Source organism: Manis pentadactyla, chromosome 3 (genome assembly GCF_030020395.1).
Source record: "Manis pentadactyla isolate mManPen7 chromosome 3, mManPen7.hap1, whole genome shotgun sequence".
NCBI classification, from domain to species: domain Eukaryota; kingdom Metazoa; phylum Chordata; class Mammalia; order Pholidota; family Manidae; genus Manis; species Manis pentadactyla.
The window spans coordinates 206892090-206918893 of record NC_080021.1 but is presented as its reverse complement, the minus strand read 5'-3'; the positions used below and the strand labels follow the sequence as shown (position 1 = coordinate 206918893).

The following is a 26804-nucleotide window of genomic DNA, read 5'->3' as shown; positions in this document are numbered from 1 at the left end:
CTCCCTAGAGCCCCCCGTAGTGTTGTGCATGCTTTTGGTGCTAATAAATGATAAATTGATATATTTAATATCTCCCATTATAGCCCCCACAAAACATCTTTTATGACTCTTGTGAGACCAGAGCTAATTGGCTCCAAAGCCAGAACTAAGGGGAAGGGAGTAGGGCTCCTGAGGGTGGGGGTGGGGTGAGGGTGGTCCAAAAATGTAAGGGGGAGTTCACTGACATAATCAGGGTCACACAAGTGTTGTCTCTGAAAGTGAGTGCTTCATTAAGTTCTGTACCTTAATCTCTGCTCAAATATGTACTTGGTTTAATTAAACTTCCCAGTATCCCCAGGCTTCAATGTTAAAACCTCAAGCCCCTCAACCTAATAACCCACCGGCATTATTCCACTTGTTTAATAAAAGGACAGATGTGTGAGAAGATGTAGGGGGCACAGTGGAAAAACACTCTAGGAGGCAGGAGAAATGCACCTTGTTTCTGAACTTCCATTTAGTAGTTGTGTCATTTTAGTGACATCAATCTTCTGTGTATCAATTCCATCATCTTTAAAATGGAGATGCATGATAATAAAACTTATAATTATTACGTTACATTGTGTAGATTGAATAGTATCTTTTAAGTAGTTAAACGATACCTAGCTTGTAGTAAGCATGAACAAATGTTAGCTGTTATTGTCCTTTGATGGACTGAATGATTCTGAATTAATCTCTTTTCAGTCTTTATAAAGTGAGGGCAACAATATTCACACACATAATTTATAGGATTGTTGTGCATCTCCAAATTTTAAAAAGGTGGGGTGGGAAAGTACAATGCTTGGAACAATAGGTGTGTGCACATGAGAGTGGCTTATCTGTGATGTAACAGTTTGGAGCAGAGGTTAACAAAATTTTTTTTTTTTTTTGCCTTCATTTCTTAAGTCAGGCTGACTTTCCAAGACTCCATTCAGTCATCTTTAAATTAGAGCTCCTAATAATCTCTACCTCATAGAGTTTCGTGGGAGTTAGGTGGGATCATAGATGCAAACACCGGGCATCAATGCTGATAGACGGGTAGTGACCAATGAAACCCACCTGGTACCGTTGTTGCCACGGAAGCTTCCATCAAAGCAGGGGTTAACATGGCCTTCACCTGTGACTTTGGAAGGTGATTTATGGAAGCCAGTGGTTCTCTGCAGCAGGCAAGGGAAGGATATCAATTGGCAAAAGTAAGCTGTAAGTGAAAATTGAAACTGTCAGATGGAGTGGACTCCCTGCTCAGTCTCTGGCAGTTTTTTTCTGTCTTCTTTTAATTAAAAGTTTTTGTGTTCTGATGTAGAAGTGGAATAAATCACTCCTGACCTTAGCTTGCTCCAGGCCTACCTGGAGCTGAAGGCTGCCTTTGTGGGCACTGATGTCTCCCTTCTGGGGAATCCAGCGCTGCTCCCAGAATCCACCCAGTTAGAAGGTCACCGAGCACAAGGGTCACAGTGGCTCTGGACCCTGACCTGAGTTTAAAACCTAAATCTGACATTGTGATTGTTGGGCTTTGACGTTATCCTAAAACATACTCTTCTTTGTAAAGAAATGGAGGTAATGGTGCCTGCTTTACAGATTTTTTTGAGAATTAAATCAGAAAAAGTATTTCTAGCATAACAGTGTACACAGAAACTCCTTAATAAAGGTTGATCCACTTCCCCTTCTCTCTTCCTCATTTTTGGGCACCAGTGACTTGTTCTCTGGAAGCGTTTGACTTTCTCAGATCTATTAACCAACATCTCTGTGTAGAGAAATAATCCAGCCCCTTGGTTAAGAGGCCAGACCCTGGGGTCATAGCACTAGGATTGGAGACCTGGTTTCAACATCTACTCTATGACCTTGATCGAGTGAGTTGATCTCTCTGTTCAGGTTTATCAGTTGTGGCAAAATATAGATCTTACAGTGCAGTGGTTTGCAATAACCATTTCACTTTGACCACCATTAAGAGGATCAAGAACTCAGGGTTCAGCCAGGCAGTTTCTCAGATGGCATCTTCACTGACATGCCAGGAGCGCCCCTGCCCCCCAGCTCCTGTTCATCTCCACATGGCCTCCCTGCCCCAGGCCCTTTACCCATGGTGCGGGCCTCCCAGAGCATGGCCAGTTCCCAGGCACAGTTCCTCCAGGCTTGTAGCAAGAGGGTATGCCAAGGGAGTCCCTTATGAGCCAGCCGCAGGGGTTCCCAGGACACCACTTCTGCTGCATTGCCCTGGTTGAGCAAGTTACTGAAACAGTCCAGATTCAGGAAGAAGGCGATGTGACTCTATTCTCAATGGGAGTTGCACCAAAAATGTTTAACTTGCCATCTTTAATTTACCACACCCTCCAAGCCCCATCTTTCTACCTCGCGGGACTTGTGGAGAACTCAGTGAGATGATGCAAGGAGAGCATTTAGCGCAGCCCCTGATACAGAACAGTCACTCAGTACAGCGCCAGCTATTGGTATTAGCCGCCTCTTCTCAAGCCCAGCCTTCTTTCCTATGGCTGCTAAATCCCCTCCATGTTCCCTCCGCACACAGACACGCACAAATCAGAGGGTTTTTTTACATTGGAAATGACCATGAAGGATGGATTTAGGGGGAGAAATGAGAAAACCTTGGGCACCAAACTGTGCTCGGGTATCATTCAGACCTGGACAATGGCAGTAGTAGAGGGAATAGACAGTGGACAAGTTCAAGATCTGTTTAGGAGTTACACTGACAAGAGCTTAGTGATTGATTAATTGATTATTTGGTGGAATGCATGTATAAAAAGAAGCAAGGAGATGAATCAAGGATAATGCTCAGGTTGTTGACCCTGGTGCCTGGCTAGAGGGGGTGTTTTTCACCGACACAGGGGGAACCAGTTAGCTTCTGTTGGCAACTGCCTCTTCTTCTAATACAGTTGTCTTCCCCGTATCTGGGCAGCAGGCAGACATCTTAGGAATTTAGCCATTGCTCTTTCAGTAACAGGGAACCCTTGAAGCTTGTTGGTCAGAGGTGTGACAAGAAACAAGTTATTCCTGAGGGAGATTACATGGTCTATAGCAATGCAAGACAGACGACTCACTGTATCTTGTATCAGTTTGCTCTGTTCATATTTAAGACTTTTCATGATATTCACATGGCCTCATCTTTTGCACAGATTAATTGTCATCCTCTGGAGGAACCAGAAGAAAATGAAAAAAAAACAAACACCAAACCTGCTTTGTTTGCTTTCCAACTTAATGAGAGCATGGACTACCCAAATTCCCAGAGTGAAGGTATCTGTCAATCTGATTATTTTTTAGAATATTATAAATAGCATGATAATATAATTATATATATATTATAATAATTATAGTAATTCTGATTATTTTATTATTCAGAGGTCCTCTCCCTTTGTATCCCCATCAGCCAGAGGTAGCACGTCAAATGAAGTCTGTCTATCACTGTCTATATACTCCATCCTGCTTGATTCTTTTCATGATCTTCGGCTACTCATTGCTCGTAGCCCTGTGTACAGCTCTGGATTTCTCCAAATGCCCTCTGGCCAGGGAAGGCTCCTCTGTCATATCTTGCAACTCCAACTGATGCTGAACAGGTCTAGTTTTTCCACAAAGTAAATGCACTGCAGAGAAACCCTATAAAAATCACATATCATGATGGTATGAATTCAGATATAGTATGACAGTCAATCTTCCCCTTCTCCATAGTAGCCTTACTTTAGTTTTTCTTAAATTTTGCAATACTGTGATCCCACCTTTTATGTAATGGAATTTTTTTTTTACCCTGTTTGCAGCATTATAATGGAGCATTATTGTTATAATAATAACAGCAACAATAAAAACAGCAATGAAACTGATAACAATAACAATTACAGTAACAACAGCCACTTTAAAGTGTGCTTATCACATGTCAGCCATTGTGCTAAGCATCTTATATATGTTTATCTCATTTAATCATTAATGAGAACCCTGTGTGACAGACTGCTTTTATGCCCATACTAGAAATAAGATTTAAAGAGGTCAAGAAATTTGCCCAAACAGCTAATTGGTAGGTGAAGCTGAAATTCAGATCCAGCTCTTTCTGACTTGGTTCCCCTGATGAGTGGGGATATTCACAATGTACTGGAAATGCACATTATACTGTCCTGGAAGGTTTCTTGAACGCTTTGGGTTTGACCTGAACTTTGTCCTGAAGGGGTTGCAGTCTGGACTGGTTTCCTTTCCTGAGTGTTGTACAGGACCTCGATATCCTTCTGGATGGAAAATGATAGGAACATATTAGGCAATAAAAATGTAAACGTTTCCACTAAAAGAGCAAATTGTGGAACACGTAGGGGACTTGAGATCCATCACATCAGAATTCAGCAGCAAGGGTAAATGACGCAGGGGATGGTAATAGGTTCAGACCGAGGGACTGTCTGAAGAGTGGTGATTCAATTAAAGATAGTAGGGCAGGTTTCATCCCCTCATCGCTGCTCACACAGGCAAGTGGGCAGGACTCTGGTGGACAGGCGACAATCAGTGCCACGCGTGGGGACTCCAGGGCAGATTGGTAGAGGCTTCTTCTCTGAACTCCCTTCTCGCTAAAATCTTAAACTCTGTTCATGCATTTATTATGTCATGACACCAGACAGGAAATGCTGAGGGAAGAAGGCCGGGTGAGAGAGCTCTCGGAAATGCAGCAATTTAAGAGCACACAGTTCCTCTGCAGGGGCAGCCTCCACTTAACTCTAGTTCCTGATGGCTTATGCCTCTTTTTTGTCTTTCAAGATTAAGAAAGAGAGAAAAAGCCCCCAGTGGAGTCATTTGCCACACCTCCCCCGACCACAGCAAACCAAGACTTAATTACAGTTTCAACCTGCCCCAGGAATGTGACTTTTAACAGTCAGTCTGAAATTTCCTGATCAATATTATTCACACAATCTGCCTGATAAAAACCCTGCTTTCCCTTACACCCGAAAAGATGTCCTGGCCTGAAACAATCCTTTCCTTTCTTTTGCTAATAACTCCCTGGGCTTGCCCTCCTTCCTATAAAACACTGCCCGTTTTGTAAAGTTCCTCAGAACATCTATTTGCTACGTGGGAAGCTGCCCGAATCATGAGTCGTTTAACAAAGCCAATGAAAGCGCTACGTTTACCCAGCTGACTTTTGTTTTTTCACAAAGGGAAGATGGACATCAGACTGTCTGTGAAATATGCAGACTTACAAATACTAGAAAAAAGAGAAAAAAATTCTTCTGGTCCATATCTGTTGGATGAATAAATCCCATTTCTGGTTGGAAATTCAGAATTCATTCAAATGTCACTTCCTCTCCGAAGCCTCTCTATGAATTTGCTTGGGCTGCTCCTGATGAAGGTACCCAGTGGATGGCTAGGAACAATAGACATTTTTATTTTCTCTCACATTTTGGGGGGCTAGACGTCCAAAATCAAGTATCAGTAGGGCCATGCTCCCTCGGAAATGTGTAAAGGAATCCTTCCTGCCTTTTTCCTAGCTTCCTGTGGTTTTCTGCCAATGGGGTGAGTATGGGGGGAGCATTTGATGGGGCAGGTATTGAAGTTCCCACCTCTGATCACTCGGTCGGCTCCACTGGCAACCAGCCTCACCCCCATCCTCAGATGCTCTCTGAAAGTCACGTCCTTCACACAACAAAAGACCCCATTATTGTTCTCATCACAGAGGACGTTCCGAAGGCTTTAGGAGCTCAGTGCCAGACATGGGACAAAGACCCAATATATATACTTCTGGTTGTAAGTCACAATATCACAAATAACCTGGGAGAAGGTCTTCACCTTCTGAAAGTCTTCACAGAAAACTCATTTACGCTGGGAGAGTGTGGCCGTGAAGGGTCGATAGGACTGAGGGGGGTGCTGGGAAAAGGGAGCATCCCAGCCAGAGCAAAGCCTCAGGGAAGAGCTTCAAGGATGGGTAAGGAGTTGGAGGGATGGTGGTGAGAGATGAGACTGGGAAATCAGGTGGGGTCGTAGGAGGAGAAGCTTTAATCCCAGGGGAAGGAATTGAAATTGGTGAGACGTGAGCATGGGGTGGGAGAAAGAGTTAGATTTGGGAGATTTTTCTCAGATGGAATAACTAAGAGGCAAGTGGGTGGCAAATGAAAAACTCCAAAGATGGAGAGACCTCTGAAATAAAAGGGTTTGCTAAGCTTTTACAGGTATAGTCAGAATAAGGACTGAGTCCTTGGACAGGAAATGGCTGCTTCACCAGCAGCAAGACCAGTTAACAGAAACAACGTATTCACCAGACTCAAGAAGCAGCACATTTATGAGAGATCTCAAGGAAAGAAAGTTCTTTAAATTCATATTGGCTACAGATAAGAAAGGTGGGCTAAGTCGAGGCAAGGGAATGTCCTGGGATAGGTGGTTGGTCCAGAGAGAAGGCTTGGTTGTTGTTGATGATAGTCATGCACGAGGGGGATGCGGTGGTCCTGGGGACCTTCTAAATGCTTGTTGAAATTACTTCATTCAGGAACTTGGAGTTCCTGGTTAGCTGCAACCTGGTGCTATTGACTGATGGCATTCCTTTATCTCTTTCCCTCATTCTCAGGCCCTTATGCCACTTAATTTAGGACATTTCAGAACTTTTACCTTGTCATGGTGGTGCAAGATACAGGACTTCTATTTTTTTCTTTCCATAACTGAAAGCAATTTCTATTTTACGCCACCCTCCTACTATATGGCAGGCTTTCACTCACCAGTGATGTGGGTAGATTCTCCCTTTCTCTGGAGTTGGGTCTAAGCTCTGGGGGATGTACGCAGGATTTAGGCATGCTATGTCTGTGGGGTTTGGAAAAATCACTCTTGCTTCTTTTTTGGCCCCTGGCATGAGCATATCAGGTAACTGCTGAATTCCCCCATCATCTGCAACACAGACCTCCCTGAGTGGACCACAGACCATCTCTTCCCGCCCCCCTCTAGGTCACCACATGCAGAAAACATTGTCTCGACTTTTGGGTAACTTCAGGAGACTGTCTCAGTACTCTCTGCCCAGACTCTGGGGTCTTGTAACCTTCTCAACTTCCACCCTGGAAACGGAGCATGTTGACTCTCTATTCGCAGATTCCCTAAACCTCTGATGGGTTTCTCTAATTCATCGGTTACCCCCGGGGGAGACAGAGCCAAGGACACCTGCCTCAGATACACCAATACTGTGTAAGTGGCTTTATTTGTTTCACTTCTCATCTATCCTCGTCCTCCAATTTCAGTCATCATTTTGGATCTCAATAGAAGGAGGGACGGGGGATTTAAAAAAAAAATAGAATTCAGAGATTCTTAATATAGGGTCTAATAGAATTCTAAGGTCCATGAACTTGGATAGGGGAAAAAAATACATCTTTAGTTTTACTAATTTCCAACTGAAATGTATCACTTCCTTTCCTTACGAATATAGGCAACGAATCACATTGATTTTAACAATACCTGTGGCTTTGTAAAAATATAGATACGATGGCTATTTTTATATCACACTATAGTCATTGCAGGTATCTTAAAATATAGTTGATGTGCATGACATCTTCAAAATAGTAGTCATTACAATATCATGTTAATTACACATCAATAAATACATATATTACTATGTCAAAAATTTTTGAACAATTTTAAGGAGTGTATTTCCATATGAGTGACTTCCTCTGTGTTTATATCTATTTCATTAGCTGGGAAAAGATTGTTTAAAAGGAAATTGAAATGGCAACAAATGGGTACTAGTTTCCCATAGAAGGTTAGACAACGTTTAGGGCGGACTCCAGCTATCTGATTCTGTCATAGTTTTACCTTTCCTTGCCTTTGGGCTATTCTGCATCTCTGAAAGTTGAGGAAAACTGAGAGTAATGGAAATAAGTCCTGCCCATGGAAGCAAAATTTGTCCTGTGGAGGCACAAGTGACTCTTGCTCCCTCCATGACCTCTCTGCCTTCCAAGTTATAAGCAACTTCTGCATATATTAACACATTTATTTTAGCATTTCTAATTGCCTATATATTTCTGCTCTCAAAGCACTGTTTGTAACGTTGTCCTGATTTGTTCATTCACTAGTGAGTTAAATAAAAATGTTAAAACCCATTCATTTTATATTTGTCCTAGAGTCATGATTTCATGTTGAAAAATTATTCTGCCATATGGTTTGTGCATGTAAAAACATTATTCAGAGGTATCCATAGACATCACGTGGCACAGAGAAGGCTAAGAAACCCAGCATGCAATCCCCCATCCTTGGGTTCCTTCTGGCAGTAGGCTTTTGATACTCAAAGCCTTTTCTCTTCTCCTGGACTATCCCTTTGTTGCAGCAATGCAATCCCAGGGGGTCCAGCTGCTTCTTGACTGAGGGAACTGTCACATTAGCAAGAAAGAGCAGGGTGGGTATGGAGGGAGCAGAGGCCTCAACTAAGTCTTAAAGAGGACTTCAAAATCGTCTGACAACCTGAAATAAGCATCATCATTTTCATCGGGTCTAGAGTGGTGTTAAGAGCTTCGTCGGAAGTTCCTGTAGGATCTCAGTCACCCTTTTCCACAGAGCCTTGGAGGTGGGGTGGGGGCACTGTCCACCCTCCAGGAAAGGAAGAGCGGGGTAAAGGCTGCTTACGGGCACAGCATCTGTGAGCATGTGGCTGGCTAGGCTGAGCAGGCATTTGGCTTTTCCTTGTAGCTGTCGTTTTTCTCAGTAGGGACAAGGCAGGCAAGTGTCAAGCCGGTTCCCCATTGTATGCATCAGTGTAGCTGTGTTGTTGCTGGGCTGCCTGGTAATAGACGAAACACGAGCTGCTGCTTGCCTTCTCTCCTCTGTGGATGTCGTCAGTGTAATCAGGAAACAGGTGGGTATAGGCGATTAATAAGGCGGGAGGGTGGGGGAGGACGGGGGATCTGCTCAGTGGGCTGGGGGTTAGTTTGAGCCTGAAGCTGGAATGCACCGGCTCCTCTAGCAGGGCTGCCGTGGCAGTTATCGGTGGGAACAGCCTTTTCCCAGCCTCTCAGTCTCATTTCCAGTCCGGGCATGCTTGAGAAGCCATTACCATATTTATAGAGCTACCTGGCCCCACAGCACACGCATGAGAGGGTTAGAAAGACCTATCTATTTTTCCAGCTGTGCTTCTGTCCTCGGCGGCGAGGCTGGCGGGGGGAGAAGGGAGGGCCCGGATCCTCGCACTAGGAGGACAGACGAGGACTGGGCTGCAGGGCTGGCCAGAGACAAAGTACGTGCTGGCCTCTTGCTCGCCTCTTCCAACTGGTTGGGCTGAGCGGTGGTGGCTAGCCTGAGACCGACCAGCTCTGTGACAAGAAGCATGGTGGACCACTGGTTAGGGAGAGAACTGAGGGGCAGCGAGTGTCATGTCTGCCCCCTTTCATCTCCAGCTGTGTTCCTTTATTGAAATACAAAGCTGCCAGTGGATGGGGGCCACTCTGGAAGCAGGCTGGAGTGGATGGAGCCTGGACTTAAAGAGTCAGAAGTCTTACCAGTTGTATAACCTTGGCCAGATTATCTAATTTCTCTGAGCCTTATTTCAGTCATCTGCACAAAGGGAATGATAATGGATTGTTGGGAGGATTTAATTCCAGACGTAGCTGAATGTGTCTTAATAAATGCTCCTCTTCTGGAATCAGGCCATTCTGTCTCACCCTTAAGTTTTGACCCACATCATTTCTATATGATGCTTTGTTTCCAAATGCCTGTTCAAATTGATCCACCTCTCACCATCCCCTCTAGCACATATGCACTCTTGCACACAAGAGCACACACACAGCCGCCCCCACCCCCACACACAGATTTGTTCCAGTCATCAACTGTGGCACATCTACTCTGTTCTTTGTGTAAGTTAGTGAGCCATACACCCAGGAAAGTGGCTCCACATCTCAGAGCTGTAATCCCAAGTACGGGTACTGTGACATTTCTGATGTTTGTGTCTCCCGGCACCCTCTGTTCCCACAACCATCTGGTTACAATATCAAGGTTGCAGTGACAGCAATTGGTGGCATGCTTTTCCCCCTGCTTTTCGCCCAGCTGAAAACCAACCATATTGGTAGCAACTGTAGAATATATTTTACCACATGTTCTGACCGGCTAATAAGGAAGAGATAGTAAGCAAATCGAAGCAAACTCTTAGTTCTACAGGAACTCCAGGATTGGGCCACAAAAGAAACTGGGGAATTGAGTGCTGTTTACAACCTTCCCTTCCACTCTTCCTTAAAAGGAGAATGGACTGCAGAGGACAGCCTTGCATTTGTTGATCAGCGATGTTGGGAGAGGAAGCAAAATGGAGAAGCCAGGTTGTGGGAAAGTTAAATGTCTTCTCAAAAGCTAGAGAATGGTGACGCCTGTGAGGAAAACACACCTGGGAGGGAAAGCAACCGGAAAGGGTAGGGAGAGAGCTGAATGGGAAAGTGGTGGTGGGATCACATAACAATTACTGTAGGGAACCTGTGGCAACATGGAGGTGTTTCAAGAGACTGGAAGTTTTGCTGTGCAATGTGCATGTAACTATCTCACCTAGGTCTCCTGATCATCAGTAACGTCTGTATCTCTCATCAATCCTTTGGGAACCAGGAGTGTGTGTGTGTGTGTGTGTGTGTATGTGTGTGAACTGCAGGATCTGGACCAGATAAGGGTGGGTTGTAGCTGGGTTATGGGTGTGTATTTCTAGATTAGTGGAATCCTAGCCTTTGATAGCTTATCTGGCTGGACTCTTGAGGTATGATTCACACCTGACATTCCCAGGAAAAGGAGCTAGAGAAATGTGCATTTCCAGGGCAACAGAGAATCCTCTGCCTACAGCTCACAAAAACTGTCTGCTGCATCATAGTGTTTTGTTTAACAGAATATATTTAGGTTGGTAAGCAGGAAAAAGGTTGGAAATGCTACTTCTGCAGCCAGCCAGGACTAGACCTGTGCTTGGAAAGACCCTCTAATTGCCAGGAATCCCTCTCCATCCATCCACCTCAAATGCACATAGGCAGCTGCAATACCCTCTCTACCCGAATATACTTCTAAGAGCATTCAAACCCCTCCCCCATGAAGAATGTGTCAGACACCACACCCTCACCATGCTTTTGCTTCTCTGAGCAGCTTCAGAACCAATGGCTGTTGGAGCAACCTATTTGAGCTACCATGTGGGCTGACATTCTTTTGTGTCCTTCTGTGTCCTAGCTGCGGTCTGACTTCTCAGCCTCATGTCCAGTGACTACACTGCATGCAGGTGATACTTTTCCCTCCCAGTGAGATCTCCCCCCCCAAGAGGAAGTCTACTTATCTCTTTGTCATTGTAGATTCTCTTAGGAGTTTATTTTCAATAATGAATTAGTGTGTGCGTAAGACACTTGTCTAAAACAACCTCAAATAAAATTAATTGTGCATGTTTCTTAAAGTTATAGAGGTTTCATGTGACGGAATCAGTAACAAATGAGGCTGAGACCTTTAACACAGATTTGGTGATTATTCATGGGGAGGTGGCAATCGCACTTGTTGGATATCCTTGTAAATGAGTCCCTTAAGGATTACTCCAAAAGGCAATATAGCAAATTCTGGGAAGACAACATTGATATACTGTTTTTGTACCTCCCTAAATCCCCAATCAAAACAAAGCTAGGATATGAAAACCAAATACCCACTGTCAAATTCTGTTTGGGTTTTTTTTTTAATGAGTTATCAAGATATCCTCCAGACCTCAAATTGTGAGCAAATGTGGTTGACACACCGTCACTTTGAGATCGGCATGGTATTAGAATTTGTGAGGGAAGAGGCAGAGGGGTGCAACGGATTCTCTGATGGCCCTGAAAGCGGGCAAAGAGCCAACCTCCCCCAGATCTGCAGCAGAAAGCAGGCAGAGCGATTCGGGAGCAGCCACCATAGCAGCTGGGATTCCGAACGCTCCCCGATGTAGTAGAGTGCAGAAGCCCCCACTAAGTCTGAAGGGGCTGAAATAGCCTGAGCTCAATGAATTCCTTAAAGGATCTGGTTGATTTCCATTCTAGGGCAAAATCCCACAAGAATGGGAAACTGTTAGAAACAGAAGCCAGCTTAAGCTGGACAGAGATGATAGGACAAAAGAAAGAGGAGACAGATAGAAGTGTGAGAAGTAAGAAACTCTCAGAAAGGAGAGGTCATATTAGGAAACCAAACAAGAGTGCTCCAGAACCATGAAGCCAGAAAATCCAACCTAACCCACTTTTCCTCCCAAAAGTTAAGGACAACTAATTTCACGTAAGAACAGGTTTCAGGAAAAGATGGAGTCTGAGTCTCATATAGATTTATGAATAAAGAAAAAGGAGGCTGGGGAGGACAATAATATCTCGATGGGCAATGAAAACACAGCATAAAAATACACGCCAAGAAGATGAACACTGTAGCCTAAAACTTCAAAAGGTACTAGAAGCATTAAGATAATGATGAGGAGATGAAGGAAAAACAGAACTGTAAAAGAACAACTTAGTATAAAGCTATAGAACTCAGAAAGAATAAGAAATACAAAAAAATACATGTAAGAAATAAATATGAAACCAGAAAGAACACGGGAGTTAATGAAGACAGCAGAAAATGCCTTGAGGTAAAGGTGCAAGAAGTGAAATGGTAAACACTCAAACAAATGAGCAAAGGGATCACAAAAACTTTGAAACAAAGTAGCAGAAATAGAAGACAGGTAAAAAAACAACAAATACGAATATATGTATAAAATAACATATACAAAAAGAGTTCAAAAAGAAGAAAACCAAGCAATGGGCAGAAATCATAAAAACAGCAGCTTCTCTAAAATTTAAGATAAATTTTGAAAACACATACTGAAAAGGAACACCATATACCCAAGAAAAATGGTCTAAATGACCAATACTGAAACATTCTCAAAAGTATATTCTGGGCTCCCAGGTAAAAGGACTAAGTCACTTAAAAAAAAAAGACAGCAATGCTTTATAGCAGAAGACAATGGAGTGACATGTTTAAGACACTCAAGAAAAGAAAATAAGAGCCATATATTATTAATACAGCCATACTTACTTTCCAGTATAGACTGCAGACAAACTGATATCAACAAGCAGGGACTCAGGAAATACTGCTCCCAGGAGCCTTTACTGAGTAAACTGCCAGAGAATGAAATTGACTGGACAGACATTGACATAGGGCCTGGTGGTGAGCGATAAATACATAGCTACCTGTAGAACTAAATATAAATGATGGCTGTAAGGGAGAAAGTCCAGGCCATAACAACTCTATGTTCCAAAATTGTAGGAAAAGTGCATCTACTTTTAAAAAGGGAGGGAGTCTATGAAAAGCAGATGAAGCTTATGATTACCTAAGAATAAAAGGATATGGTTTTGAATCAATTCCTGGGATAGAAGGTGGTGAAGAGATTACTAGCAAATTTCAGTATTATTCTTAATAGCAAACCAATAGTCAATTGCCAAAGGAGGATTCTAGAGATATTACACAAAAGTATTGACATAAAGGAGGCAATCTGGACAAACTCACAAACTCTCCTGAGTACGTCATCCCCCTAACTACCCCAAAACACTTGAAAAAATAAAAATAAATAAAATAGACAAAATTATGAAAGACCATTTGTATAAAGGATGGTATACTTATAAATATAACATAAAACAATAGGACAGAGCAGAGGACAAATGTAACAGCCACATCAATAAATGTCATGGGCTTAACTTACCTATTTAAAACATTCAGATTCTCTAACAAAACAAATTCTATCCTCTTGTAAATATAGACCTTGAAATTATGAGATATAAACAAATTAAAAAGTAAAAGGATGGGACAATATATACTAGACAAATGAAAATGAAAATAAATCAGAACTCATGTTCATCACTCCAAAGAGAAACCCACACCCCAGAGTGGCCAACTGCCATTTCCCTAAACCCCCTGGTCCTAGGCAACCACTAGTCTGAGTTCTGGGCCTATAAATTAGTCTATACTGTGCGACTCATGTCCATCACACAATATGTTGTTGTTTCAAGAATGGCTTCTCTCATTTAGCATAATGTTTTCAAGAGTCATCCATGTTATATGTATATCATCTCCAGTCCTTTTGATTGCCAAATAATACATTCAATTATATGGATACTTCATTGTATTGATGGCTGCACAATTCTGTGAATTACTACAAACCACTGAATTATACACTTAAAATGGTTAAGTGTTTGCTTTATAAATTATAACTCAATAAACTATTACCAAAACATAAATAAATAAAATATATCAAAGTTCACAGTCTTACAAGAAAAAGTAGAATTTAGATAGGGTGACTGACTTGTCCAGTTTGCCCAGGACTTTTCTGGTTTTAGCACTGCAAGTTTCACATCCTGGCCAATCTCTGGGCAGACTGGGATGTCAGTTACTCTAAATTCAGGCCAGTGCTATTTGAAAGAGACAATTCTGTAAAGCACAATAAAGACGGAGCTGTTATAATTACTTATGTATCTAAAAACACAGCAAAAACATAAATTAGAAACTATAGGAGATACAAGAAAGAATAGGAAATGATAGCAGTATCTAACATACCAGCTCAATTCAAGACACATCAAGTGGACAGAATTCAAGTGGACAAAATTTAGAAGGCCTAAACAACACAATTATCAAAATAGGTATCCAAATCTTAATAATTGAGAAAATACAAATGTGCAGAGAATATGCATGTACTTGTCCATATTTTAGGACACATATACACATATACCCCCCCACACATGACTCTCAATAAATTCCAAAGACCAGAAATAGTAAAAATTCATGATGATATTCAAGGAAAATAGAAGATAATAAACTTAATAAAAAGTTTTCTCTACTGAGAAATTTTTAAAAATTGGTTACTAAGAAAATGTTGGGGAAAGTAAAACAAATGTATAAATTATTTGAAAATAACAATAATGAAAATACAGCTTGCAAAATCTATGGAAAAAAACTAAAACATTTGTTAGAGAAAAAAAACATAGCATGAAATACCAATATCAACAAAATTAAAAGGATAAAAACAAATGAATAAAATACCCAACTCAGTAAAGCTAGAAAACTAGAATAAAGTAAAATGAAAGAAAGCAGGAGAAAGGAAATTATAAAGCTGAAAGTAGAGGTTAATGAAATAGAAAACTTACACTAATAAGTAAATCCAAAAGTTGGTACCTCGAGAAAATGAATAAAATAAGCCACTAACAAACCTAATCAAGACATGGATGGGTAAAATCATAGCTACATAAAATTAGAAACCTACAAGGGGGAAATAACTATTCAAACAAAATAAAAAATCCCAAGGGAGTCACTTTTCATGATTCTGTGAAATAAATTTGGAGATGAGATGAAATTGATACTTTTTACAGAAGACTACAACTTAACCAAAATTCAGAAAGTCCAAGCAGACCAATTGTCTTAGAAAAATTAGTGAAAGTAGTTACAAAGTTCTTCTTGCAAAGTCACTAGGATAGGAGGTTATACACGGGAATTCCACCAAATCTTTCAAATCAGATGATGTCAATACTACTTAAATTATGGAAACATAAAGGACTCTTCCAAAGTTGTTTTATAAGATAAGCATAATGCTTGTTCTGAAACCTAGCAGAGGTTTCACCAGAAGCCAAAAGTACAAATCAATGTTCCTGGCGAATCTTAATGCGAAAATATTAACATCAGCATATCAAAAAGACATGTATTGCTATTGACTGGGTTTTATTCCAAGAAGGCAAGGGTGGTTCAATACTAGGAAATCTATCAATATTAGCCACCATGTTAATAGAACTAAAGAGAAAAACATTATAAATTTTTTCTGGTGACTCATTCTATAGACAGAGGAGTCATTTAACAAAAATCCAGCACCTTATACTCAGTGAAACAGGAATATTAGAGGATATTGTCTTAGTTTGTGCCAGTATTGCATCCATTATCCAAATTAATCCTAATAACCTTACAAGGTAGGCAATATTCCCATTTTACTTATAAGAAAACTGAGGCTTTGGGTGATAAATAAGTTATTCAAAGACACATAGATTTAATGTGTGGAAAAGCTGGTATTTGAGTTGATGGTTGTTTGACTCCAAGTCATTTTAGCATCTATACCTACGTTATTCTTCAGAGCTTTCCTTGATCACCATACATCTCAGATTCTACTTGTTCCCTTCTTTCCTCCCTCCCTCTTGCCCTCTTTTCCTTTCTTTCCCATGACCTCTCTTTTCTTAGAGCGCCTCTAGCAATTTATTTGTACTTTGCAAGTGAACTGCATCCAATGTTCTGTTCATTCCATCTCAGAAAACTTAGGGCATGCTACTCTGTAGGGCAGTTATTTCTGTTTGAGACTTCTATTCTCTCCTAGGCTGATTTTTGGGAGGAAAGCCTCTAGCCACACATGCCCTTCCTGCAAAGTGTCCTGAGTCGCTGCTCAGTTCCAAGGAGCGTCTGTGCACGGCTTGCTGATGGTCTTGCAATCAAGTACTGGAATATATAGTTTGACTCCATGAATTCAAATGAGCTCTGATGCGTCTCATCCTCACAGTGATGATCATTGTCCCCATATACTGATTATGCTTCTGTAAAGCCCATTCGTCCTTTTGAAGACTCCCTACCTCCGGTGATATAGAGGAATTCCATGGCTGAATAAGGCTAACGTCTTCTTCCAGATTTCTGCTAATTCAAGGTCAGAGGAAGTGAGGTGTGGCACAGAGAAGGGTGTTTACATTTGTGCCTCTATATCTCTTAGAATCAAGAAAGGGTTCCTTATTGTACAACATTGCAAATTCTCTAAATACCTCTGAATTGTACACTTTAAAGTGGTTAATTGTATGATATGTGCATTTTATCTTGGTAAAAATAAATAACCTGTGGTCAGTGGTGTGAGTGTTATTACTTGGGGATCAGTGGGGAGAAAAACCAAACCTTTGTTGTCTTATCCCGGATGCCTTTGGAAGACAAGCCTGAGATGACAGCTTACATGCAGACAGTGTCCCTAGGGAACAGGAGTGGGGGGTTGGGGAGTGATAAGGGACGGAGGGAAAACTGTAACAGATGTCACTGAGTTGTCTAGTGCTCCAAAGGCCTTGTACTGCAGTTTACAAAAAATTCAAGTGTTTTCAAGGAACTCTTGAACAGATGTCATGAAATAACTCCGAACTCAGCCTGGGGACAACAAGGGAGGTGTCTATCCATCCAGTGGTCAAGGTGGCCCTCTAGGCACCAGTTCACCTATACTTCCGGGTTCCACATAGCTGATCACCCATCAGTCCCCAAGGCTGTCCCACTGCTCCAGGTCAAGAAACCCATGACTGGGAAAGGAGTGACGCAGACTCCCAGATCCCATTGCACCTGCACTCCACTGGGGGAGTTGGGGCTGGGACTGGTGTCCGTGGCTGACACTGGAGGGAGAGATGTGGCTTAAAGGATTTCACACCCAGCCGAAATTTGATCAGGTATTCACCAGGAAGAAGCAAATCGTGCTGCTGCCTTCCCATTCCATCTTTCAGTGTTTTGACTATAATCAGCTGCATGTGAATATTTAAATAAAAACTCCTTTGAGACTCCTTCACCCGTACAATTAGAGGGGCTCCTGAAATGCTACCATTGAGATCTCTGGCTTTAACAGCATGCCCTGGCTTGAGAGTTAGATGGATGTTGTCATTTTCTTTTGTCAAGACCTAGAAATAATCTTTGTTATTGTGAAAAGTTTCACTGGAAGCATCCATTGCACTCACATGTGTGGTGACATATGACTTTCATGTTCCTGTTTGTGTTTTTGTATCTTTATCAGTTTTAAAGCTTCTTTACTCTTTCGATAAATATTTCCATAACATTCACTGGGTTCCAGACACTGGCCGAGGTGGGAGACAGGGTGGATATGCTTCCTCCTCTCATAGTCCCTGCAGTCCTGAAGGGATGGAGAACTAAGCACACAGCCCGAGGTATCAGGAGTCCTACAAGAAGGAAGACATGACGAGCTGTGGCAGCACCTCAGTGGGGACCTATTCTAGTCTGTGGGGTCAGGAAGTCCGGGGACTCTTCCAAAGAACTAATGTCACAGATAATTTTTCCGGGTAGAGTTGGGCTGACCAGGTGAAAACGAGCTGGAAGGGTGTCCACACAACAGGGATTCCACCAAGCCAACAGGACAAAGTGCCATTTTATAAATGAGCAGATTGAGGCTTGGAGAGGTGAAGTCCATGCCCGACATCAGACTGGTAAAATGGCACAGTTCAACGGCAAACTCAGAGAATTTTTGCTCTGTGAGAACCCTCCAAGCAAACGGTTCTCCTCAAGATGAAAAAGGATTTAATTACACTTGCATTAGATTAAAAAACACCTTCTGGCTACCTCAGCGGGGAGGGGGCCCGATTATGGCTTCAACAGCAGCACACCTGGGCACGGAGGCACCATGTGGGGCTCAATCCACTGGGGGAGTCTATCAAGTGTTTGATTGAAATCTCCTTTCCTTGCATTACTTTCCACTCTCTCTGTCCATAGGAAATTCAAGCCATTAGTAAAACCCAATTTAATTTTCAGAAACTGAAGTATTCCTGCATTGACCTCCCGGAGCGTCCCAGCAAATATCCTGCCCCGGATCTTACCTGTCAGCACATTTACTTCCCTTTAATGGTCGTCAATCCAAGAAAGGACCCCTCACTGGAGAGCTAGTTCCTGGGTGAAAGAAACTGACGGGGAAGGTGCCCACAAAGAATGAGAGAGGCTCACGGGTCAAGTGGAATTGTACAGGACCCATGTTCAAATGTCTTTTTAAAAAAATCGCTGCAGCATGGAAGAAGAAGTGGGCTCATTCAGCGTGTCTTGGAGGCGGAATGAAGTCAGCGTTTGGCGTTGCCAGGAAGTTGATTTGGGCTCAGGGCATCTAGGGCCCCCCTGGATCTGTTGAGTGCGCTCCACTACTGCGGCAGTAGGCACAGCGAGCTCTCCCCGCCACAGGAGCTGCAGGAAAGCATCGGTTACCAGCCTGCAGGTGCCTATGAAGGGAAGTTTCATACAGGGTACAAAGTGAAACTAAAAATCCCTAAAGAAAATTTTGAACCTGGTAGTTCACTAAAACATGTATATCCTATGTCACATCATCTTAAAATCTTTATAGACACCAATACATGACAAAAAATGATCTCGCAGGTTAAACAAATGATGGTGTTTTTCCTCTCGGGTACTGTATGTTACCAGAGACTGTGAATGCCATGAATGCTCTCATCCCCAAAGGGAGAAGCCCAGAGTTTCAGAAATCAAACAGCTTGATGCACACAGTGACTATGTGGGGAAAAAATACTAAGCGAACAATCATGAGGAGCAGGTATTGAGACTTAGAATACCTGGGTTTCAGTTGTAGGTCTCCCCATGAGAAACTGGGTGGCCGCGTGAAAAGATCAGTTCGGTACGAGAAGGAGAAAAGGCTAGGAAGAAACGTGCAAGAGAAAGGCACGTTAGGAATGAGAACTTTCAGAGTGGACGGAGGAGAGGGCGGGTCCCGGAGACTTGCTGGTAATTAGTCTTGAGAGGTAGGTTGGGGTCAGACCGTGAAAAACACTGAATGCCTTGTGAAGGAATTTGACCTTGGTCTGGTGTAAAATGTGTTCTCACTGAAGACTTTCCAGCAAAGAAGTAAGTAGCGTGATCAAAGCCGCGTTTGACAAAAAGAAAGAAAAGGACACTTACAAAGTGGAGGACAAATTTCCTTTGACAAAGACTGGGATCTGAGAGATCAGTTAGGGAGCCCCAGCCCAGATGAGGGGTGATGACTACCTGACCTACGATGGAGACAGTAGGGAAGACGGCAGGGCAGCAATGCATTTGGGAGTGAGAGTCCGCGGAACTTGGAGTGATTGCCCGGGGGCAGCAAGAGCCGGAACACAGTTAAATGTCTCTATTTCCAGGATCATTTTAGAGAGGAAGTAGAGTGGAGTGTACCAGCTAAGAACACAGAGTTGGCATCGAACTCATCCTTATTTGACTCCTGGCTCTGCCATTTAATAAATACATGAAATTAGCTGTGTCGCCTCTGAGAGTCTCGGTTTCTTCATCTGTAAAATGGGAATGACAATAATAGAAACTTCATAGGATTCCTCTGAGTTTTCAAGGTGAAAATTCATAAAGGAAGGAGTGTAGCAACGTAATCAGTACATGGAAAAATGATCCATAAATACTATACCTAATTATTAATTATTATATACAGACGGAGGATATAAAGCAAAATGAGTTTGAAGGTGACATTTTCCAGAAGTCAAGTTTGCTTAGGCAGAATCGGGGATTTTTTTTTTTTTCTTCTGCAAACTAAAGCAGTGTTTCAGTTGCCCCCGTGGGATGATAAAACCAAGGGTTTGAACATCACAAGGCATTTCCTTCTTTGTGTCTGCTCTTCTCTTTCTGCAGGTTTTGTTCCCTTAGAAGGCTTTGTCTCCATAGGAGAAGCAGAGTTGGAAGTAGTCTGTAGCCAGGCATCTCAGACTTACCAACAAAAACAGACTGGCTCCCTGGAGCACCATTTAAGAGTTGCCAGGGAAAAATTCTGATCGGCCTCATTTGGCCAGGTACTTGTGGGACAATCGGCTGTAGCCAGCGGCTGAGTGATCAAAGCTTCATTCTTACACATGGCTGGAGCAGGGGGAAAGGTGGAGACCTCTCTCCTTCCTCCACCTGCCTCATCACAGTGCTCCAATTACAAATTCAATTGGCCAGATAACATCCCAAGTATCTGGGCCTTGAGGGGCTGTGCTGGCTGGGGCATGTCGCCTTGGCTGGGGCCAGTCACCCTGCCACCACTTGAGATTCTGGGCAGAGCTGTGAATGAACACATTTCAAACGCTATCAATATTTTATGAATTTCCATCCACTTACTTTAATGGGGAACTGTAAAAGCATTTAGCCATATTACACCCCATCTCTCAGGCACTGCATTATTCCAACAGAGCTGTTTTATTAGAGTCAACCACGAGGGCAGCTTTATTCACCCCCAGCCCCCAGTCTGTATGTCTGCATATATGTAAGTCTGTTTGTCTGCCAACCTATCTCCAATCTATGTGTATTTATCAAATAAAATCAACCAGTATCAAAAGATTTATAGTCTTGGTAATGATGCACGTGTACACGCACCTACATAGCTGCACACATTCGTTCCCATACACACTGGTACACTGAGAAAGATCTCATCTCCTGTTTGCTTCACTAGATGGGCTTTTAAAGGACTCTTGGTTTTATGGACACTCCCCTGGGTTCTCTTCTGAAGCATCTCTCCCTTGTCTTCTGGGAAAAAAGTTCTCCGGGAAGCATCTTAGTTGAAGTTTAAATATCTAAAGTTAATGGTTAATACTCCAGCCGTCAAAGTCAGATGGACATCGGTTTCACAGCTGAGCTCCCCCACTTACCTTTATGATCTTGGACAAATCACGCAACCTCCCAGAGCCCTCTCTGTAAAAGGGGGATTTTGAGAGCTACCTTTCAGGTGGTGAGGCTCAAGTGGGGGAGCATGGGAATGTGTTTAAAGCAGTACCCGCACAGCAAGGGGGTGTTGGCAGCGCCATGAGTCCTGAAACTGAAAGGCTCAGTGGTCTTTCTCTTCACTTTCCGGATAGTGAGAGCTTCTGGATCAAACATGCATGTGTTTCTGGAGATGGCTTCTGTCTGCACCATATGTCTGAGCCCAGCTTTCCCAGATGGATCATCTCCTTCAGGACTTCACCCCATCTTCGTCTACTCTGAGAAGCCTTCCTTGGTCCTCTCACAACTTTCTCTGAGCTCCCCCATCCCCGCCCACTCTCTCTCCACGTGCAGCATTTATGTCACTCTGCTACTGTCTCTCCCCTTCTGGATGACAAGCATTTGTGGTCAGAGTTCAAGCATTATTTCTTAGCACAACGAACAAAACCCCTCTGGACCTGAGCTCTGACAGCCTCATCTCTCAGAAGACTTCTAACCACCCTCCACTTCTCTGTCCCTTGAGTTTAGCTACCATGTTGTTCAGCACCTGCTCCGGGCCAGACAGGGTTCTAACCATGGTCTATGCAAACAGTGGTATATGCAATAACTAACTTAATCTCTATACCAGCCTTATGAGATAGGGACTACTATGTCCCCATTGTACAAATGAGGACACTGAGGCTCAGAGAAAAGAGGAAACAGACACAGGGTACCCAGCTTATAAGGAGCACATTCAAGGTTTATAGTCTGGTGGTGTCACTCCACCTGATCACGATGCCCCAGTCCTTATTTACCCTCTGTTCTTTCTCCTGCTCCAGCAGAACTGACCTCCACCCAGGTCCTCTTATCCATGCTGTCTTCAGCCTCAACCTGTAGCCTTTGCACATTTCCTTTTCTCCCTGGAATGCCCCTCTGCCTCCCTGATTGATCCCCTATTTGTCCTTCATGAGTCAGAACACCTTCCTTAATGTCCGGTCAGTATTCATGCCTGACATGACACTTAGAGTGTATCAGAGTCAGCTGACCTGCCTTTTTGACCATTAGTCTTGAGACTCCTTGGGGCAGAGGCACAGTATTTCCTGTGTCTTGCTTGTGTTGAATCCGGTACCTAATGCAGTTTCTGGCCCTTAATGGAAAACAAGTACCTATTTGTTGAATAAATTCTTTTGACATTCCTGGAATCTAGAAAAGTTTTCCCAAATATATCATCTCTTTAACCCTGACTGACATATAAATTGTATATATAAATCCTTATCTTTGATAACATGGTTATCTGCATGCCTAAGATGCTAGAACAAGTGAAGTACATACCAGATAAAGGTATAGATCATGTGTGTCTGTCTGAATTGCTTAAGGACCAGCCAAATGAGTCCTAGGGCTCCAAAGCTAGGTTGGTGGACCTGCAGAGTGTTTGTGGAGAGGGTGTGGTGTCTCATTGCTAATTCTTCTGGGACCCTTTGAAGAGGAAACTGTGCTCACAAGGAAAATGAAGAAACAGGGGAACAAAGTATTGACTTTATGCCTAAACATCTAGGCTCATGTGACTCTCTCCAAATGCCAAGCATCTTTGATAAGAGGTGCCAGCATACAAGGTTCATGGCCATAAACTTGAGTATTTCCTATGCCATTGAAAACAAATGTAAGATCTGCAGAACAGACTTTGACAAAAAGGCTCTTGGCCAAGGAGGGCTGCCTGTCAATTCATGCAGAACGATGGGAAGACATGGTGGAGAGTGAGCATGAGCTCAGATATATTTCAGCTTTTAACAGCTTTTCTGAAGGGGATGTGTGGGGTCTGTCCCTTCCAGGATAAATTACTGGGCATGGGGCAGAAAAATTCTACTTAAAACATAAGTAGTTCTCTGCCTTACAATGTCTATGAGTGGAACATGCCAGAGCCACGGGTCTGAAACAAAGTTCTTAGGGAGGCGTATCAAGTGTCACTGTTAGGAAAATCAAGCTAAGACATTAAGTGGCAGAATCAGGAGACACATTGAATTGGAATAAAATAGTAGCAGATGAATAATGAAAAGAGGAAGGTTCTAGGTGTTCACTACAATCAGAGGAAGACCTTGCTTTGTCCACTTTCTGGCCTGCGGGTCAGGTCACTGACAAGTACAAGGCTCACAAGGGGGCACCTGGAAAGCCATGAGCTTCTGAGTTAATGGTCAAGGGGGATCTAGGCTGGAGCGAACCTGATTCTCATTGCTCCTGTTCCCATCTGTCTGCCTTGGTCTGGGGGTACCATCTGAGTGGAGTCACTAAGCTTCCCTTCCCCAGCTCCCTAAGACCCTCAAGAGTGAAGATCATTTCTGACAAAGAAATGAAATCAGCTTCAAGCCCCATTAGGTGCCTGAGTTCCTCCCCTCCCCACTCCTAGCAAAACCTTTCTTCTGAGCACAGAGAAAACATTTCAGCCTCATGACAGCCCCGTCACTCTGATGCCCCATGTCTCATTGCTGACATGATAACCGAGGGCATGAGACAGACAGTTTCTGTGTGATGCTGGCGGCTCTGTAGAGGAATCACAAGGCCAGGATGAGGGGGGCAGGCTGGGGTTGAGAGGTCTAGTCTTTTCCTCCTCTGTCCATCTCCTGCCCGACAGGTTGATGATGCAGCAACAAGCCTTTTCAGTCTAGGAGAATCATATTCCATCTTTCAAGGGGTCTTGAGCCACAAAACTCCACCTCTAGATGTGATGGTTGTCAGTGAAAACCAGCTCAACTCAACACACGTTTACTGAGATCCCGTTTTGTTCCATGCAAAGGAGTTCGATACTGTGGGACTACGAAGATGAAGAAGAAAAGGGAAAGAAAAAAATTGTGATGCAGCTCCCATTGAGGACAGGCTCTGTGCCAGATTCTATGCCTACTGTTATAGATAAATTGACATTTAATAATCTCAGAAACACTCTGAGTAAGGTATTAATAGCCCCACATTACAGATGAAGAAACTCAAGCCCAGAGAGGGGAAATAAGTTGCTAAGCTCACACCAGTAATGAGTAATGGATCTAGAACTCTGATTTAGGGGTTTTTTTTTGGTTGCAGAGCTTCTACAGTTCTTTATACACACGTACACACAACTCAGTGTGATATAATGCTTATACTAAAGCAAAGTCTTACTGCAACCAAAAGGGGGAAGGATGCTATATGACATTCATACATTTCAGAGTAAGACAGAACTGGATTTGAACCCCTCCTCCATTTCCTAATATCTGTGTGACACTGTTAACTTCTCTGGACCTCAGCATCTTCATCTATACATGAAATAAAAATATCTATGCTATGGAATTATGGTGAAGGTTGAATAAGAAAATGTATGTAAAGTCTACATAGTTAACAAGTGTTGAATCTTACTTTCTACCAAGCCTTTGATGCCATCTAATTTGATCCTAACAACAACCTTGAGCAAGATATTAATACTATTATTATTATTCTCTTTTTAGAAGTGAGAAAGCTGTGGTTTAAGTATTTTGTGTAATCAAGTTCATAAATGGCAAACGTGAGACTGGAATTTAGCCAGTCTGACCTGAAAAACAACTTGTAGGCAGTCAGTTGAGCCTCATTGGTTGACAGGGTGGCTTGGGATCTATCTGAAGATGACCAAGGAATCTGGAATATACTCCTGCACCACACAGGCTGCCTTCTTTGACAGGAGGGAGTGTTAAGGAACCTATGTCATCCTTGACCTTGTGAGAACATGTTATTATACACAGGACATTGTTTGGAAATTACCCCAATATTCTCTTCCAGCTGATTGATGTATATCAATTGCATATTTATGGAAAAAAACAGAACTTTCCTTTTTGGTTATCCATGGATGTTTCCATAGCTCATGCCTCAGAGTTCAATTACAAAATATGTTCTTCTGAAAGAGGCAGATTAATACCAATTAACAGGTCGAGATAGGAGCTGAGACCTTAGCCTGTTCACAGAATGAGTTGTGATTTCATGTCATCTGACACATGCATAATTACACACACCAGGATGCATCCCCCTTTGTGCACATCACAATAACTGTGCTTAATTACAAGTCGCCATGCATATATGCTTAATTACACATCCTAGTAACTGCAGGATCAATTACATGTGGTGTTACATGCACACAATCAGAACGGGTGACATTTGGTGACATTAAAAGATCTAGGAGAACATAAAGCAGCAATTTTTAAACAGTCGCATAATGCGTGTGCTTATTTTTTTCCTCTCCACTGAAGGCATCAGACATTAATTTCTACTCAATTAATCAAGAGGCAGTTATTGAACAAGTCCTGGCAATTCTACTTTTATAGTGTCTCTTGCATCTATCCTTTCCTTTCCATTTTCATGATCACTAATGTCATCATCTCTCACCTGACAGCCTAAGGAAACAGGAAAGACACTGCATTCAAATCTTCTCTCTCCTCAGCCCTGGGCCAGGACCGACGGATGATGGTCCAAGTCACCATCATTTATTATCTGGGTTGCAGGTCCCCTAGTTCTTCCCAGGTCCCAAACTCTTCACCACTAAACAGGGGACCTTTTAGAAACCTGATCTTCTCAAGCCCTACTTTAAGCCCCTCAATGACTTTGCATTTAACTAGAATAAAGCCGGGTGCACTAAGCACGACCTGCAGGACCCTGTTTGTCCTGGCCCTTGCCCACCCCTCCAGCCTCTCCTCTCTTTCTCTCTCTCTCTGAGGTCCAGCAACACTGCTCCCTGTTCCCCTGCAGACCGTAATTCCCAAAATTCCTCCTACCTAAAAATCATTTCACAAATATTGCCCTTTCTGCCCCCCAAAGTCCCCCTCCCTTTCTATTTATTTAATTAAATCCTCCCTGAACCTCAGATCTCTAAATATCCTTTCCTTGGGGAACTTTCACTAGTCCTCCAGCCCAGGTTAGGTCCCGCTATTGAGCACTGTACTTTTCCTCCCTAAGAAATTATCACAATACCCTAGTTAGAGTCACCTGGGCAGTATTTCCATTAATGCCTGCCTCAGTCATTGGACATGCCACAAGGAAAATGACTGGGCCTATTTTGTGTCCCATGCTCAGTTCTTAGTAGAGTGCCTGGCACCTAGTCATCTTTTAGTAAGGATATTAGGTTTAATACATAAAAATGCAGGATGCTCAGGTTAATTTGAATTTCAGATAAACAATATATATATATTTTTAATTTATGTATGTCCCATGAAATATTTGGGACAGACAGACTAAAAATTATTTGTGCTTATCTCAAATTCTTATTTAACTGGAAGTCCTATATTTTATCTGGCAGCCCTATTTCTAAGCATTTAATATTTGATGACTGAATGAATAAATAAATTAATGGTGAAATGAAGATTCAAAAGACCCTGGTTCTATTTCAGCTTTGGTTTCTGGCTTACCCTCACCAGTCCCTTCATTTTCTTGACATGTAGACTGAGGTTCAATGATACATAAGTCAGAGTCCA

At 42.6% G+C, this 26804-nt stretch overlaps 1 long non-coding RNA gene across 4 annotated transcripts; it reads right to left on the bottom strand.

Moving 5' to 3' along the window:
• Positions 1 to 1080: 1080 nt before the first annotated feature.
• LOC118927382 (uncharacterized) lies at positions 1081 to 26804 on the bottom strand. Of its 4 annotated transcripts, none has more exons than XR_005030812.2 (4): positions 26739 to 26804; positions 19269 to 19349; positions 17764 to 18885; positions 1081 to 1213 (listed from the first exon to the last, which is right to left on the bottom strand). It is a non-coding gene; the product is annotated as an uncharacterized LOC118927382 (long non-coding RNA). The 4 variants fall into 4 exon arrangements; XR_005030814.2 differs by having other exon boundaries at positions 17764 to 17879; XR_008996614.1 differs by lacking the exon at positions 26739 to 26804 and adding an exon at positions 25723 to 26502 and having other exon boundaries at positions 17764 to 17879; positions 18531 to 19349.